This window comes from Wyeomyia smithii, chromosome 3, assembly GCF_029784165.1.
Source record: "Wyeomyia smithii strain HCP4-BCI-WySm-NY-G18 chromosome 3, ASM2978416v1, whole genome shotgun sequence".
Taxonomy (NCBI): domain Eukaryota; kingdom Metazoa; phylum Arthropoda; class Insecta; order Diptera; family Culicidae; genus Wyeomyia; species Wyeomyia smithii.
The window spans coordinates 125522076-125539941 of record NC_073696.1 but is presented as its reverse complement, the minus strand read 5'-3'; the positions used below and the strand labels follow the sequence as shown (position 1 = coordinate 125539941).

General features: G+C 38.8%; 1 protein-coding gene across 3 annotated transcripts in view; it reads left to right on the top strand.

Annotated features, from left to right (window-relative positions):
* Positions 1 to 1900: 1900 nt before the first annotated feature.
* LOC129730037 (ras-GEF domain-containing family member 1B-A) overlaps positions 1901 to 17866 on the top strand; it is a 109830-nt gene continuing 93864 nt past the window's right edge. For 2 of the 3 annotated variants that reach the window (XM_055689013.1, XM_055689010.1), the window contains exon 1: positions 1901 to 2613. The gene's annotated coding sequence lies outside the window, so the exon portion shown is untranslated. The other variant, XM_055689012.1, reaches the window with a different exon arrangement.

The following is a 17866-nucleotide window of genomic DNA, read 5'->3' as shown; positions in this document are numbered from 1 at the left end:
CCAGTCAAGATGAAAAATTGCATCGAGGAGAAAAATGAGCTTTCTTACTTTCATAGTTCGTTAGAAAATTTACTTGCTAGGAAGGATCGGAAAACAATTGGGTTGGTAATCTTGTCTCGATGTAATTTTTTGCTCCGATTTTCAAATCGGTTGCGGAATGAAACTGGTTTTTACACTCATCCGTTATTGATGTTATGAGAAACACTCTACCATCCATCAACAATCGCTTGATAATTGTGTAGAAGGAAAACATCAGCATCGTGCATGAAAAATCTATGAAAACCCTTACTAGCACGTTTTGCGCTGAGCACTTTTTAAAGTAACGGGAATGTACAGAGTTCCAAATCCTGTTCAGCATGAAAAATTGGCAACAGGAGCAGTCGTCTCTCGTTTAGATGAAAATACGTCAGAGATAATGCATTCTTGCAAATTGGCTTTCTTTCGCTTACAACATTGTGAAACACAGTAACGCTATCATGGTTGATTTTTAGCGAGCCAAACATTGTAAAGCTTCCGGCATCCTTACACGGAATAACTGAAATGGCACTGCCTTCATCGACTAACAAGGAAAAGCTTTACAAAATGGTATGACGACGATCTTTACTGTAGAGCCAATGTTATTATGCCAGTCGTTGCGTTTACCTGCAGTGATGGATGGAACAATATTTGAGAGTGAAAGGAAATCGATTCATATCAACACTTGTTTCCTGGCTCAGTAGACATTTATTTTATAAAAACGATAAAAAAAGAAATGATTGCAATCAATTTGCGTGTAACGGGTTGGTATTAAGTATAAATAGTAGCGTTTTGTACATTTTTTCGGTTGATGTTACAAAATAGAGTACGTGAGGTGACCTTCCTTCTATTTGCGGTATGATGGATAAATTCTATTTAATAGTTTAAATGTTTCAAAAGACTTAGGGAAAATGATCTAAGCAAATTGTAAAATATACTAAACATGACAATTGAAAATCAAGTGATCTTTAACATAGTTACTTCGTTTCGGAAGCCAATAATCAAAGTTTGATGAGTCAACTATCAGATTTTTTAACGGAAAATTCAGAGTGTATTGAATATACATAATATAGACACTACCAACTTTTAAACGTAAACGAGAATCGCATCTAAAAAGCGAAGTAAATTTTTGGAATTTTGTTCTTTTACGCTTGTTGAAAATTGAACAATTTGCATGAGATCCTCACTTCACTCACAGGCCTTAACAGGCAAAAAATATACATATCTCATTCCTTTTCAACGATAATAACATACACAGTGAAACGAAAAATTCAGTCCAGTATTCTACCTCTCCGGTTTTTCCGGAGCAAAACATCTCGCTTGGAAGAGCTGCATTATTTACATGCTGTAGCATAATTTTGGAAGCATACATTGACCTAGGTAGATTGGCCCGTACGATAAAGTCATGTTCATCTTACCGAGTAAACTGGTACGGTGCTAAACTTATTTATGTACAAAGTAAAGCATTGGCAAAATGTTCTGCTGACTCGCTTCAATTTATCTGTATCATCTTTTGTCATAATTACGAAATGATATCGACAAGAAAAATAATAATAATAACCATATTCATACTAAAAAGTCACTTTGTTGTTACTACTCTGAGTGCTTGTGTGGATTTAAAATAAAATAGCATTAAGAATTATAACTAAACGAAATAAACCTTTGTGCACGTTGATGTTTTTTTTCCTTTCACACACACCTCTTGCGATGTACTTTTGAACAATAAGGGCACAGTAACGTACTTGCATTCAAGTTGAGTACCGCCTGCAATGAACACCAGTGAACACAAAAGTGAACTTCACCTTCCGCTTCAGACCGCCAGATAGTATCTTGATTGCAGCTTCCAGCGGGTAGCAGAGCAAGTGAAGTAACAGTCTTTCGCGGGCGGTCTCTTCGGTTAGAAGCAAATTGGTTTCGTGTCGCGAATGACCTGAGTAGTAGAAAAAAAATAGTGAACTAAACTGGCCAGAGACACTAAGTTGGTGCCACTTGATTCGATAATTACCGAAGGATTAAATCCATGGATTAGCAGCAGAATATCAACCAGAAGAGGATTATCTTATAATGGAAACCCATTCGAAGAGGGCAAACTGATTTTAGTTTTCCGCAAGATGAAGAAGTGTTTTTGATAAAACGAGTTGTTGATAACCAAGAGCTGTAGCAAAAGTGTGCATGGCAGTGAAACGTGATCAATCACCGTGTGGCTCCGTCGTCCTGCACGCTGGTGAATTTACTGGAGACATGGCCGGCTAATGGAATTTTGCGGAAAATTGAAGCGCTCCATTGCAAACAAGTGAAGCGTAAAATAGCTAGTGCTGCAAAGAGTCATACCAGTATCCTTTCGTGGCATTTGAGTGCAATTACCACGTGCATTCCCGTTTCTCAAGTGTTGGCTGTGAGCAAAACACATGCAGAAGTAACAAACATCCTGCTAATGGCTTCGCTAATGAAAACTTATACATTTCAAAAAGTGAATGTTAGTTCCATTTTATAGAATCAAAAACGGGTAGAAACAATTGAGTGCATGGAATGCTGTGACCTGACTCCGTGGAAGTGGACCGTATTGTGTTAACGTGATCATTAAGGATATAATTTGCGGTAATGTGCACAGTCCGTTCCTAACTCATTATTTCATAAGTAGAAGTAAATTGAAAATACAGTAACATGCCACCACATAGATCGTGGCGAACTCAGATGCAAATGAAAAAAACATGATGTTCTTTTCTGATATAAAGCTGTTGAAATTACATCAGGTTCGTGGTGAATACTAAATTTTCACATAAAGAGGCTACCAAAAGTTCCGCATGAATCATATTATTCATGGTTATTTTTTGAAAGAAAATTTATTTCATTCGTGAAATAAAACGTGTTTTCAATTACAACTTTTATTTTACGTACGACACCCGTAATAATATTTGTGAAAAATTTCTACGAACTCTCATGATCATATACGCAATAAATCAATACTTATCACGATTAATGTATAAGATATTTTGTCTTTTGGGCAATTTAAATTTAATTATTTCAATATTTTATATTGATTGTCTAGAGTCAATAGCTACAACCATTTCAACGAATCGCAACCAAGTATAACGATAACAATGCCACCACATTTGTGCGGATTCAGTCAGGCAGATGAAAAAAAAAAATAATAATAGAGAGAACTGGAAACGGATCCTTTTGACTGTTAGTTTTGATAATATTTCGGCTGAAATGTAGTAATTAAATACGATTTTTGGTGGTTGGGAAAAAGTGTCCCGGGAACAGCAGTTATTAAGTTTCCTCTGCGCGCGCCAATATAGTTTCACTGTTCACTGATATAATTTAGAATATTTTCGATCGATTTCATTCATGCAATGACCATTTCTGCTTTCATTCAGAGCTAAAATTTAATGTCCCGCATCACCATTTCATGTTGTTTTATATGCGAGTTTTTATACGCGGTTGCTTTTTTTTGTGTGCGTGTAATAATATTTTATGCGGATTAGTTTTCAGCTAGAGCTGCGCTACTTTATTTTTTCCGTCCAATTTACGATGTACTTCTTTTGAACGATTTTTCTTGTTTTCATTCTTAAACGTAGCTATATGAATATTAGGAAAATGATTTGGACCAGCTATCCTCTTTGTATTTGAAGTATCGTGATTCATTTGATGAATAAAAGATAACATGATTCCTAAAAAAATAAAACTAGCAAAACTTACTTTACTTACTGGCAAAATCGGCGAACTAAAACAACTTAAACTGCCTTACAAGGTTTTTTACTTTATTATCAGTTCGTTCTATTTGAGCCAAGTATCTGATCGAAAATTATGCCCACTCGGTAGCTTTACAAAATTATTCAATACAGTTCAATACATTCAAACCGTTTGTGTCGTTGCAGAGAAAAGCTTAGATAAGGCATGTACTCGTAAAAACGCACTAGGCAAAAATGTTCGCCGGAAATTTGTTTTAAGTCGGATTCTCTTGAAACTTTCAGGGAACGAACTAAGAAATATGGATTAAGTTTCAGCATAATTACTTTATTCAATTTCCACTCCATCGCTGAAAGCCCGTACCTTTCCTTTAAGACCCCTTATTACATTTTGCGCAATGGTGAAGCCGACCTTTTTGGTCACTTTCATCAATTCTTTCTTCAACTCCAACTCGTTCTTGAGCACCTAGGATGATTTTCAAACTTTGGCCGTTATTATTGCCCAAAATCTTTTCACGGGACGAATCTGTGGTGAATTTGGGGGGCTGGCGGTTTTTGGTATCTGCCTTGATGTAGGTTCGGTAATTCATAACCACACACATCGGTTTCGTTAACCACTCTCGATACAGCTTCCTTGCGTAGGATTTGGCCGCCGTGCTTTGTTTATTATGCCGGTACCGAAGCCTTCCGTATCTTGAATACACGAATCCCAGCTCGTTTCATGGTTTGCTGAATGAACCAGACGGAACACTTCGCCTTCAGAGCCAAGTCGCGAATCGAAAGGTTCGGATTACGCATGAAATAATCCAACTCCTTCCGGGCCTCCACAAGGCCAGCTGTCTTCGATTTTCTTACTCTTCCAGCTCGTCGCTCGGTTGTCTGGGACTCCTTAAATGGTTTAATCACCCGAGACACTGCTGTATGGGCGATTCCCAGTTGTCTTCCGGTCCGTCTCTTGATCGCAGTCGGATTTTCCATGACGGCGCGCAATACGTTCTGGCGATTTTCTCATTGTTTCGATAACATTTCAATAACGATTTTTATGAAATTTTTCACATATAATACACTTTAAACTAGTTATTCCTACCTTTTCATCGATTTTTACTCACGGACAAAAAAGACAAAAGTACATCCTTAAACAAACATATCAAACGAGTGCCGCCACCACTACGTTTTTTCCTCAAAAGTATTTTGACATTTTTTTAGAAATGAGAATTACGCACCTTGAGTGCGGATATTTTGGATTTTTTTGTATCATTGATCTTGTAATAATATTTCTCAACATTAAAAGAAGTAAGTAAAAAAAAATAGGCCAAAATAACATCGCCAAACGAATGACAGTGTGCATCTCTATTATACGCGAGTGTCGGATGCAGTGTTGCCACAGGTACAGATTTATCTAGAAAGTTATAGATTTTTTCGTTGTTTCTGGTACAGACTCTGTATGGTACAAATTACAGATTTTCGTCAAAGAGTACAGAGGTCCTCAATTAAACTAGTCTTCTTTTCTCGGTGTACTAGAAATTAATTGAGATGCATCTCTTGGAAAATGAAACAAAAGCTAGACGCTCTGAAAACTTGTAAACAAATTTCAAATTCAATAAAAATATGTATAAGCATCATCAACTAAATGAAAACTTGCAACTCCTACAACTTGCTTAAGGTTAAATTAATTGAGATGCATCTCTTGGAAAATGAAACAAAAGCTAGACGCTCTGAAAACTTGTAAACAAATTTCAAATTCAATAAAAATATGTATAAGCATCATCAACTAAATGAAAACTTGCAACTCCTACAACTTGCTTAAGGTTAGCAAAAGTGATCCTATTATGCAATACAAATTTTACAGGTACAGTTTTCGGTACAGATTTTCGAAAGAGAAAGTACAGATGGAAAAGATTTTTACCCTTCCAGTACGGATGAAAATGTGGCAACACTGGTCGAATGACTATCCTTACCTTTGTTTGAGAACAAACGTTAAGGAAGCGAAATCAAATGAAAATGCTGACCGTTTCGAAGCCTGCCCTGCCCACAAGCAATCATTTTGCGTACGTTCGTATTGCGAAACTGAAACAAACTGTGGAAACTTGAAGTAAAGGTGGGGCTATTCTGAAGATAGCTCTAAAACAGAATGAATGAGATTTATTTTTCGTACATCAGTATTCCAACACACAAAATAAATTTACTCGAAGGTTGGAAAATGATATAACTGGAAATAAAGATGTGTCTTATTTATTATGTCAATTCGGATATCGTACGCGATTTGACCACGACGCATACGAAATAAAATTTTTACGTACGTGGGGATTTGATTGTGTCAGAGCAGATATCGTAGGCGATCTAACCATGCGGACATTTATGCAGTAATTGAATGAAAATTGCAATTGCAGTAATCCGCTCTTTTTAAGGCTACTACATGTATTTGGAAAGCGTAATGAATGGTTATTATTAAACTGCAACCGGTTTTGTATTTTCGGCTTTGCAGTCTCAGTAGATCTAAACGAACATTTTCTTCACATCCGACGTTTCGGCCGTTGGTTGCGGCCACCACAACCGCTTCACATTAGCAGAAACCAAAATATTAGACCGCACTCTGAACCCACAAACACTCCCACTGTTGGAGTGCTTCCATATCAGCAACACCACACGTACCGTTAACCACCGAACAACGATTTTGACCCCCCCCCCCTCCCCCTCCGTGGACAACTGCCCATATAAATTCTGAAAAAATTGTATGGACCGTGGACATTTGCCAACCCCCCCCCCCTAAAGCGGTCCACGTGGTATGTAGATGGCCCCTACCGAAAATCGAAGAAAAATTACTGATATAGGAAACGTTAAATAACAATAGTAGAATGGTAGGAGTGAAAATACAACTAATAACCAACAGTTTAAACAAAAATTCCCTTTCCCCTTCAGCTCAAAATACCCTAGGTAATAATTTCTGGTTATATAAACCCGCAAAGCTCATGCGCTAAAACAAAAAACGATACCTTTGTAAGTGAACGATAGACCACGATTATTTTAGAATCTGATCAAATAGTACCATCTATTTTAGAATTCCTTTGAAAAGGCCGCAACCAACGGCCGAAACGTCGGATGTGAAGAAAATATTCGTTTAGATCTACTGAGACCGCAAAACCGAAAATCCAAAACCTGAAACCAGTCGCCACGAAAAAGCTACAAACAAAATGGCCAATATGAACATTAAACTGCAACTGTGGTTTGATGCTGCTGCAAATACGCAGCAGTGTGATGTTTCTCACAGTTCGTTGATATTGTGATATAGTTTGACATCAGAGCAGAGTTTCGACCCTCATATCCAACAGAACGGGAATATTCCCTTCCTTCAAACCGCGCAACACGAAACGATACATGTTATAAAGTGTGTTCAGAATCTGTTTAGTGAAAGTAACACAACATGCATCCAAAAAAGCACATAGTACGTACGATTTACCATTTAATTCTCAGCGAAAATGTTACTGAAGTAGACATTTCCCACATCAAAAATTCAGTATTGCTTTAAGAACGAGTTTTTGGGCCTGGGAGAGCCGACTATAATTTGTACTTGGCAGGAGGAATGAAACAATTTACTTGAAACAAACGTACGGCAATCTGAACTTTGCGGGAAGTAATAGTAGACCTTTTGTGAACAGCGTTGTACAGCATTTTTTTCAATCTTGCTTTCCACCACCTGCGTAGTTCCGCATTGGTATTTGCGTCATTCCTCTCCGTAGTTATTTAAGACAACCACACGGATTTTCGATCATCATTGTTTATCCGATCACTGTAGGATGATTAACCGGACCAGCAGCAAGCGGCAAGTTCAAGTATATCGCAGTCTTCCATAGTAGACGGACCAGCAAGGGAAGCCGGTGGATGGCACTGGTAATTGAAGATCACCATTTCAATCTCCCGTATGTATGGGACATGGGAGTCATCATACAGGCATGTCTGTAGCACTGCCAAACATGACTGGACATGTTAGTGATCATGTCCGGGTCTGGTGCATTCGCCGTTCGGCCACTGCACACTGGGCCAGAAATGGAATCTAGCGGAACGAAACTAATAGCGCTCTCAGGATTTGACCAATCGGTTTCCAGTCTTCTACAAAGTTTCTTGGTATAGTGAGGGCTTCCTTTTTGGATGTTTGAATTAGTTCGGAATTCAGCCGCAAAGCTGGCGTTGCGATGCCAACTTATTTCTCTTACACGCTAGAGCTTTGCAGTATTCGACAAAGTTGTAGATCTCTAAATTCCATGAAACTTTACAGAATACACAAGATTTCTAACTTTTGCAAGTTTCAGAGACCTACGAGTTTTTTTTATAAATTTTGTCTGAATTTCACGTTTTATTGTGATAATATTATGAGTTCACTCGAATTAATTTCTTACATTTTTTTTCTCGATAGAAATTGAATAAATATGTCCTTTTCTTCCGAGTGCAGAAGTTTTTGAAGTACTTAAGTGAAAATATTACACACAAATTGAAAAAATACATAATTTTGTGAAGTAGATATCTCAGCGGGTAGCAAGTATTAGCAAACCATGATTTTTTCTAAAAATTGTTCACCAAAAAATCTTCATTTTCTGAAATTTTGAAAGAGGTGTTTTTTTGGTGTTTTTGTGATATTTCAGTTTGAATATAACCATAGGTTTCATGTAAAAATACAATTGCCATGTATTTATTGCATGGAATACACGGTCCAGTACTTTGATACTCTATCCAACCTATGTACAGTCTTCAGCAAAGTTTCTCAGTGTAATAAGAACTTCAACTTGACGCTCAGTTTAGTTCGCGATTTGGCCGCAGAGATGGCGCTTCGACACCAACTTTTTATTCTTACACGCTAGAGCTCTGCAGTTTTCGACAAAATTTTAGATTAGAAAATTTTATGTAACTTTGTAGAAGAAACAAAATTTCTGTCTCTTAAATTTTTTTTGGAAATTTACGAGTTTTTGGAGAATTTGTTTGAGTTTTACGTTATTACCTTCACTATATCAGCATGTTTGTATACCTGGTACAACTCGTGATTCATGCATCTGCGCCACACTCCATCTTACAGTTTACCGCCAAGTATCAATCGCAGAACTTTACGCTCAAAAACTCCGAGCACTCGTCGATCAGCTTCCTACAGCGTCCATGCTTCATGTCCGTAAAGGGCCACCGGGAGTATCAGCGTCCTATACAGCGCTAGTTTTGTGCGAGTTTGCAAACTACGGGACCTTAGCTGGTTACGCAGTCCGTATAAAGCCCTATTCGCAGCTGCAACTCGTCGTTTCACTTCACGGCTCATATCGTTGTCACATGTCACAAGCGTACCAAGATAAACGAATTCGTCAACCACTTCAAATCGTTCCCCATCTATCTCCACCTCAGCACCAACACCACGGGGACTCCCACGCTCTCTGCCAGCTACCATGTACTTCGTTTTGGCAGAGTTAATGACAAGACCCAATCTCGCTGCTTCTCTCTTAAAAGGTACGAAGGCCACGGCCTTACGGTTGATACCGATGATATCGACGTCGTCCGCAAAGCCAAGAAGCATGTGAGATTTTGTGATGATCGTACCGTTTCTTCCGACGTTTGCTCTTCGTACTGCACCCTCAAGAGCGATGTTAAACAGTAGGTTGGAGAGCTCATCCCCCTGCTTCAGTCCATGCAACGTTACGAACGCGGCTGATGTCTCGCCAGCTATCCGCACGCACGATTTTGATCCCTCCAGTGTCATACGACTCAGCTTTATTAGTTTTGCAGGGAAACCGTGTTCCAGCATGATCTGCCACAGCTCGTTTCTTTTCACTGAGTCGTATGCCGCCCTGAAGTCCACAAAAAGATGGTGAGTCGATAAGTTGTACTCTCGGAACTTATCGAGGATCTGTCGCAGGGTGAAAATTTGATCCGTCGTGGAACGCCCTTGTCGGAAACCAGCCTGGTATTCGCCAACAAAGGATTCCGCTAGCGGTCTCAATCTGAAGAACAGGATACGGGAGAGCACTTTATATGCGGAGTTGAGCAACGTTATCCCTCGATAGTTGCCACAATCCAATCGATGGCCCTTATTATAGATAGGGCATATGAGGCCTTCCAACCAGTCGTTCGGCATTTGTTCGTCCGCCCAGATTCTTAGTATTATCTGGTGGACCGCATAGTACAGCCGCTCGCTTCCCGCTTTTAGAAGTTCGGCCGGGATACCGTCCTTCCCAGCGGCCTTGCCGTTTTTCAGCTCACTAATCGCCTTTTTCACCTCCTCCTGTGTTGGTGGCTCCACAGCTTGTTCATCACTCATAATCGTCATCCTGTTCCTGCTCTGCTCATCCGGCTCCTCACCGTTCAATAGCGCCTGAAAATGCTCCTTCCACCTGGCTGCAACCGTCGGTTTATCAGTAAGCAGATTGCCGTCCTTGTCATTACACATGACCGGCACCGGGAAATCTGTCGTTTCGAAAGCGCCGTGAATACTGCTCCACAGCCCATTTATGTCTTCCACTCCTTCCTCCTGCTGTTCTGCGATCCGTTGATCCAGCTCTCTGGCGTATTCTGCTGCCACGCCATCAGCTTTCAACCGCTGAATGTTGAAACGCGTCGTCCTCTCTGTGCGAGATTTCAGCACGTTCGACAACCGTGCGCGGATCTTACAAACGACGAGATAATGGTCAGAGTCAATGTTTGGTCCCCGAAAAGACCTAACATCAGTAACATCCGAAAAGTGCCGACCGTCAATCAGTACGTGATCGATCTGAGAGCAGGCTTCTTCATTTGGATGCCTCCAGGTGTGTTTCCGAATATTCAAACGAGGAAAATAGGAGCTACATATGGCCATTCCTCTGGCCGCGGCAAAGTTTATCAGCCTCAGGCCGTTTTCATTGGTTGACGAGTGGAGGCTATGCCCTCCAATGACCGGACGGAAGAATTCCTCCCTCCCAACCTGTGCGTTTGCGTCTCCGATGACGACTTTTACGTCGTGTTTTGGGCACTCGTCATAGATTCGCTCAAGCTTGTCATAGAACTGATCTTTGACTTCATCGGATTTGTCGTTTGTTGGTGCGTAGGTGTTGATTAAACTGTAGTTGAAGAATTTGCCCTTAATCCTCAACACGCATGTACGGTCATCTACGGGCCTCCACCGGATGACTCTTGTTTTCTGATTTCCCAGCACTACGAAACCGACGCCCCGTTCCGCTGCTTTGCCGCCACTGTAGTAGATGTGGTACTTGAAAGAAGTGCGTGCAATAGGGTCTACTGCACGTCTAGGTCTTTGCCGATTGATCCGTTCCGTATTTCTAAAATCGTTGTTCGTGGTTGATGAAAGGTTTCGGTATTCTACCTTACCAGGGTCGTGATATCACATCCTGCTGATGGGGCTGCCATCTTAGGTGTAGCTGGCGGGATACAGCTTTCCATAATTCAGCCGCCCGCTCCGGGTCAGACGCTGTTGTACGCCGCCCCTATGGGGATACAGCCGCGTACGACCCCCTTCCCAGTCAGCATACGACTATAGTTTCCACCGGGGTTGGTTACCCGATCTCCGCTAAGGTTACTCGTATTCCGGTCGGCACCACGTGAAGGTTGGGATAGGAGTTGCTGGACAGAGGTGAATGGCCACATTAGGGTCTCTAGTTACACGTGTCCAGCCATTTGCCAACCTTTAGTATTAGCAAACCATGATTTTTTTTTTTTTAGAAAAAATCATGGTTTGCTAATACTTGCTACCCGCTGAGATATCTACTTCACAAAATTATGTATTTTTTTCAAATTTTGTGTAATAGTTTTACTTGAGTACTTCAAAAACTTCTGAAGAAAACGACATATTTATTCAATTTCTATCGAGAAAAAATTTGTAAGAAATTAATTCGAGTGAACTCATAATATTATCACAATAAAACGTGAAATTCAGACAAAATTTATAAAAACTCGTAGATCTCTGAAACTTGAAGAGTTAGAAATTTTGTGTATTCTGTATAGTTTCATGGAATTTAGAGATCTACAGCTTTGTCGAATACTGCAAAGCTCTAGCGTGTAAGAGAAAGAAGTTGGCATCGCAACGCCACCTTTGCGGCTAAATTCAGAACTTATTCAAACATCCAAAATGAAGCCCTAACTATACCAAGAAACTTTGTAGAAGACTGGAAACCGATTGGTCAAACCCTGAGAGCGCAATTAATTTCGTTCCGCTAGATTCCATTTCTGGCCCAGTGTGCACTGCAAATAATTAGTTGTACTTCAGCTACTAGCGTGTGTTGTTCGCTTGCGCATATTGTGTTATAAGAGATAATGAAAACTAGAATCATTCTATAACATCGGCAAATGGCATCCGCAATGACGGTAAATTAAACTTGCCTGGTGTGGCTTTTGTGAAATGCGAAATGGCAGATTTCAGTGCTCCAAAATCATAATTGAAGTAGTTTATATTTTCACCCCTCACAAAAACATTGTTGATAGAGACTTCGCCAAATAGCATATTTCCAATCTTGTTTTTCTTCACAGTGTTCATTTCTTGATCGCGAACGATAGAAAATGTTTCAATTTCTACACCAGTCTGGTTTAATCTGCATTACTAAATAACTCAATCGAAACAAACGAATTTACAATACTTCAATCTAGCTCGATAACCAAAATATGATCACATTTAGTGGAAAACAATATTTTTTAGGGATTTTAGGGCTCACTTTTTTTGACACTTGGAATAAATTAATGTAGAACTTCAAATGTCATAATTTGCAAAGTAAGAAAATTCAGCATTGCTTCAAGAACGTGTTTGTGGCCCTGAAATGTGTAACGCAGGTGAACTTTTTTGTGAAATAGGAAATTGCACGTTTTAGTGCTGTAAAATCATAATTGAAATAGTTGATATTTTTCTACCTTTCACCAAAACGTTGCTAATAGTGACAAACACTACGCAAAATCGTATATGTGAAATCTAGTTTTTCACTGTTCGTTTTTGACAGTAGACAATCGAAAATGTTTGAATTTTTACATTTTCTCGTCTTTTTAATGTAATACACTAATCGCATTCTTTTACCTTAATCATCAAACGATTTTCCCGGGTTGTGTAGTTGCATCAATCCAACGGTTCAATCTGCATTACTAAAAAACTCAGTAACAACAACAAATTTGCCTTGATTCAAACTAACTAGATAAGCAATCGCATTTAGTTAACAAAAAGTCTAGAATGCGTCTCACGGTTACATGAAGATACAAATTTAGATGAAGAAAAAAAAATGAGGATACAAATTGAAAAACCGGAAACATCGAGAGCGTCCACTTTCAAATAGGGGAAGGGGTGATAAAATGGACACCCTAAGCCATTTCCTAATTTCCTCTACAGTTTAACACTACAACTATGAGTCGATAGTGCACATTAACTGAGCCACTAATGGTTAATACAACAAATAAGAAGAAGTATTCAAATATAGTATTTTTGGTAGTTTTTATGAGCATTTTCGAAAGCAGTTTTTTGGGGGTAAAATGGACACGTGTGGGTAAAATGAACATATGGAGGTGGTAATATGAACACCTTGAGCGTGAACATTGATAATCCTTTCACAGATAGTAAAATGTTGTTCCATAGCACGTGATACACTTATGCATTGACCAACAGTTTAATTTTCACCGTTTGTCGTAGAATTAATAACAATATATGACCTTACCCGCAAGAAACTGAGAAATGGCGGAAGCTTTTTTTATGGACATTCCGCATTCAACGGTACGTTTAGCTGCGGTCATCTGTTAATCGGTCTTAGTTTACCTTTGCGTTTTTCTGATATAAACACGAAGCATCTAGATTTTTCAATGGGAATTAACACAATTTTTTCCCCATCACCATGGGCTGTCCATTTTACCAGCACATACATATTATTGAAAATACCCAAATATATCGAGAAAATCATTTAAACAATTACTAACCTTTGATGATTTCTATTGGTTAGTAGACTGAGTACAGATATTTGACACTACAAAAAACAGACACTAGAAAAAACCTTATTTTTTGTAGGCCAAAAATAACATCACCACCAGGAGTGTACACGTGTTTTTTGTTTTTGTTTATTATTTTGACTGTTTGACTGTATCACTTCGCATACTTTGTTTCAAATAACTTCTAGTGCCTCTAAGATAAGGTGCCAAAGAAGTTTGCACTATTTTTCAACGTAATAGTCGAGATTTAAACGGGTGTCCATTTTACCACCCCAATTCATTTTACCCACAATTCCCCTACTCAAAACTCAGCCAATTTTCAACAGATTTTCTTAATTCTTTAAAAATTAGCTATGCAATCACCAACACGTGGAATGTGATGCCCTATAATGTGTTATTGAAAATATAGAGCCTGGTTGAAACGCAAAATTCGACCTCCAATTGGTCGCTCAATGCTTGCATTGCCTAACATGGTCAATAGAATATTTTATCTAGTCAACCAGAAATGCACTATTTGCGCTCGTCTCTATCACCTCTTTGTAGCCGTTTCCTAAATTGAGATATCTCAGAGCAACTTGATACGAAAAAAACATTGAAAGAGTTCAAATTTACTCTTGTTCTGGACCGCAAAGCTGCACATAACTTCTGCTGTTATTCATTGCAGTTAGCGGTCTTTAAACCTATTGCAAGAAATATATTGACATAAGACAGGCTATCGTATTCTAGGTTAACTCTGCGCTGTCCCTGTTTACATAGTTGTCGTAACAACCAACACCATCATTGTGAGAAAAACGCGTTTTTGTTATTTTAACTCAAATAATTATATTGAGAGACAATTTCAACAAAACAGTCTGTCAATTTTATGAAGATTGATGTTTGAATAGAGGCCGCATGGATTTTACGGATCTGCCCGTGGTAATTGATCCAGAAAAACCACTACGCCAGTTTTTGTGAATAAACATGCCTTTTCTCGCAGATTGTTTGCATAGCCTGGCGTAAAAACCGGCAGTTTCAATGAGATAGACACACACAAACACACATACGAACACACACACATACGAACGCACACACACAAACACACAAACACATAAAGACTCACATTTACACCAAGGTGGATAATCGCTTCATGGAAAAATGAAAACAATGCTAAGTCTGCCGGATATGAATTGCTCGTGTCTCTGATTGGCGCATCACATATCAAATTTGTCCGGAAATTAGTATAAGAAATCCTCCTTTTTTACATGTTTTTGCCTATGGAGCTATCGTTTAATCCACTTCCGGTAGATTCAGAATTGTTTCGGCCCCTGTAGAACCATAAAACGTTCTGGCAAATCAATTAATTTTACCCACCGTGGTATACACACACATTTTAATTGTTTCATCTAATGCAAATATCCACTACTAGGGGAAAAGGACACGGTCACTTTAGACCTTCCTGAGCCTGAGTGTTTGAAAAAATGTCAATATACAATACAAGAATTCTATTCCCCTTTCCCCTTTTCTCCTTCCCATGGATTGTTAGTCGAATGAAACGATTTTAACTTAGACAATTGCACCTTGTATGGAGTGACGCCTGTTTTGCAACCAATTGGCAATTACGCCAAAACGTTTTATTTTTCAATATTTCTCAAAAGTTTCAGAAAAAATAGTTTACTTTTCGTTTGTAGTGTATGTATCTTAGGGAGAAGAAGCTGAATTAACGAAAAAGTGCATTTTGGTAATTTTGGCTCTTACGTCAACTAGGTAAACAAGGGCAGTGCGGTCGGGTCTTATAAATAACCTTCTTCAACTTTTTCATTAAAACATGTCTGCTAAAAATGCTCGGTAGAATCGTTTTCCCACAACCAAAGGCAAAGTCATTTTTCGAGAAAAACCTCCTGGATATGATCACGTATAAAGTTTAGAGTGTGGCCTATCACTGGAATCTCCAAATTTTCATTTGGGAAAAACATCTCAAAAATTTTCTATGACCCAGGAAGTTGATTTTTTAGAAAAAAATTTTTTCGAGTTAACACCAAATCTCGACGTTTCATGCATTTCTAAGACATATGGCATCTAAAAAAACTTCGATTTCGACAATTTCATGAATCACTACCTGTCGATATTTTTCGTAAAAATTTGACCGCTTTAAGGCACGTGTTTCCGATGACAGATCGACCAGAAATTCAATTCGAACACTCGCACTTTTTTGCATTAACCTTCTTTCACATACAGAAATGCATATATTTTGAGCTGAAAAGTATCGTATAGTTTTTTTAAAAGATTGTAAAGCACACTAGTGGGTATACTCTCTTCGTACGCTTCGAGAGTTGCATCATCAAAGTAATGCAAATTTGCCTGTTAATTGTGTTTTTGTTTATTCAGTTCTGGTATTATACCAAAAAACGTAACTTTTGGTCTGTGAGTACTACTCAACTCACTGCTCAGTTGAATAAATAACCGAAAATTATAATTGAAATCAAGTGTGTACGTCAAATGTCGGATCTGTTGTTGTGAAAACGAAAATAACAAACACTTGATTTAGCTAGGTTTAGGATTCAGCTACAATTGTGACACTGTGTTACACCTGCCCGATTTTACAAATCAATTATTTAAACGAGCCGACCCGAATGTGTGAAAATTTCATAAAGCGACCTAAACAAATAACCGTCAATTCTAATTGACTGTATCTGCGATATACGTTTGATACCAGCAAGGACTATAGCTGTACTCTGTTCTATCCGGAAGCGTAAGTTATGCATCATTACGGTTCGTGCCCCGAGCTAACAACGGATGCTGCCCTTTTGAATCACGCAAACGATGTTTAAAGCAGTCCCAAACTTAATCAGATTAGTTTTGGGAAAAATTTTACAGTCGAATAAACCGAGCCAGTGATTTCTGAATCAACCAATATAAACTTGCCAATATATGTTTGGAGTTGAGTTATCATTTTTTTATGCATATAATTAACTGACAGTTATCTAGTTGGACTCGACGTAATATACTTGTCCAACAAGCTGCTCGTCGTATGTTTGAATCCTGCATCGGAAGAGGCTGTTAGTTGTTAATACGACCGCGTTTGTCGTATAATAATGCAAAAACTATTGACCGCGATCTATTAGCCGTAGAATCTAATAAACAGTAGAAGGGAAGAATGATGATGGAAGAATGATAGCACCTCGGTTTTTCTTTGCCTTTGCATCACAAAAATATTGCGCTGATTTGGTATCATTTTTTCTTATTTTTGCATCACGAACTTGTTTTGCCTATAACGCAACTTTGGCTGAGCATGCACCGGATTTAGGTGGGGGAAGGCCCGTGGCAGAAACCACCACAGGCTCAGCACATTGCGTTTATTTGATATTGGCTTGACTCGCAGCCGTTGAACTGTTTGGAGCTCGATTTCAAAAAGTTACCAGAATGGCAAGGTAAACTCAATGCTCACCTATTTTTTTAATTGAAAATTAAAGCATTTTTTCTCAGCTTTCCAATGGTGATGTTAATTTTAAAATCGGTGGTTGCGAACTTGCTCAAAAACACGTTTTTCTGATAAAATCCAAGATGGCGGCGAGATCCAAGATGGCGGCCAATATTTTTCTACTTCAAATGAAAGCTCTATCATTATTCATTGAAACGATGTATTAGTTACAGTGGGTTTATTGACAAATTAAAGAGAAATGGGTCAATAAAAAGATCAAGAGTTACTCAAAAATCAATTTTTGTGAAAACCGTTTAAGCGATTTGTGCTCGAGGGGTTTATCAATATGAACTAACCAAAGTGGTTTTCTCATTTTTTCCCTACATTCAATCATTTAGACACAAAAATATCCTTTTTTAAAGACCTCATGTCACCAGTGGGACGGTTTCAGTGGGAATTGCTCAGAGATAAGAAATTTTCAAATTTTGAAATGACCTCTGCTTCGCTGGAAGGTGACGAGCAAAAAAGGACACCACTCTGTCTTCACGTATGGCCGAGGACTGAGGGGCCCTGTTGTGTCGGAAGGCCCGGGGCGTTTGCCTCCTTCGCCTCCTCTTAAATCCGGGCCTAAGCGTGCATATTATTCCTATGGATTGAAGCGCTAAAAACCACAACACTAACTAGATATATATCGGTAATTGCATCGTCTTTAGTATTTATGATGGGGAGAGTTTTTGAAAAACTTTCAAACCTAGTGCAAGCTGTTTTATTGTATTTATTAAGGGGCCAATCACTTATATGGGAAAAAACTAACAGAAAAATTAAAGAAAAATACTACAAAGTATAC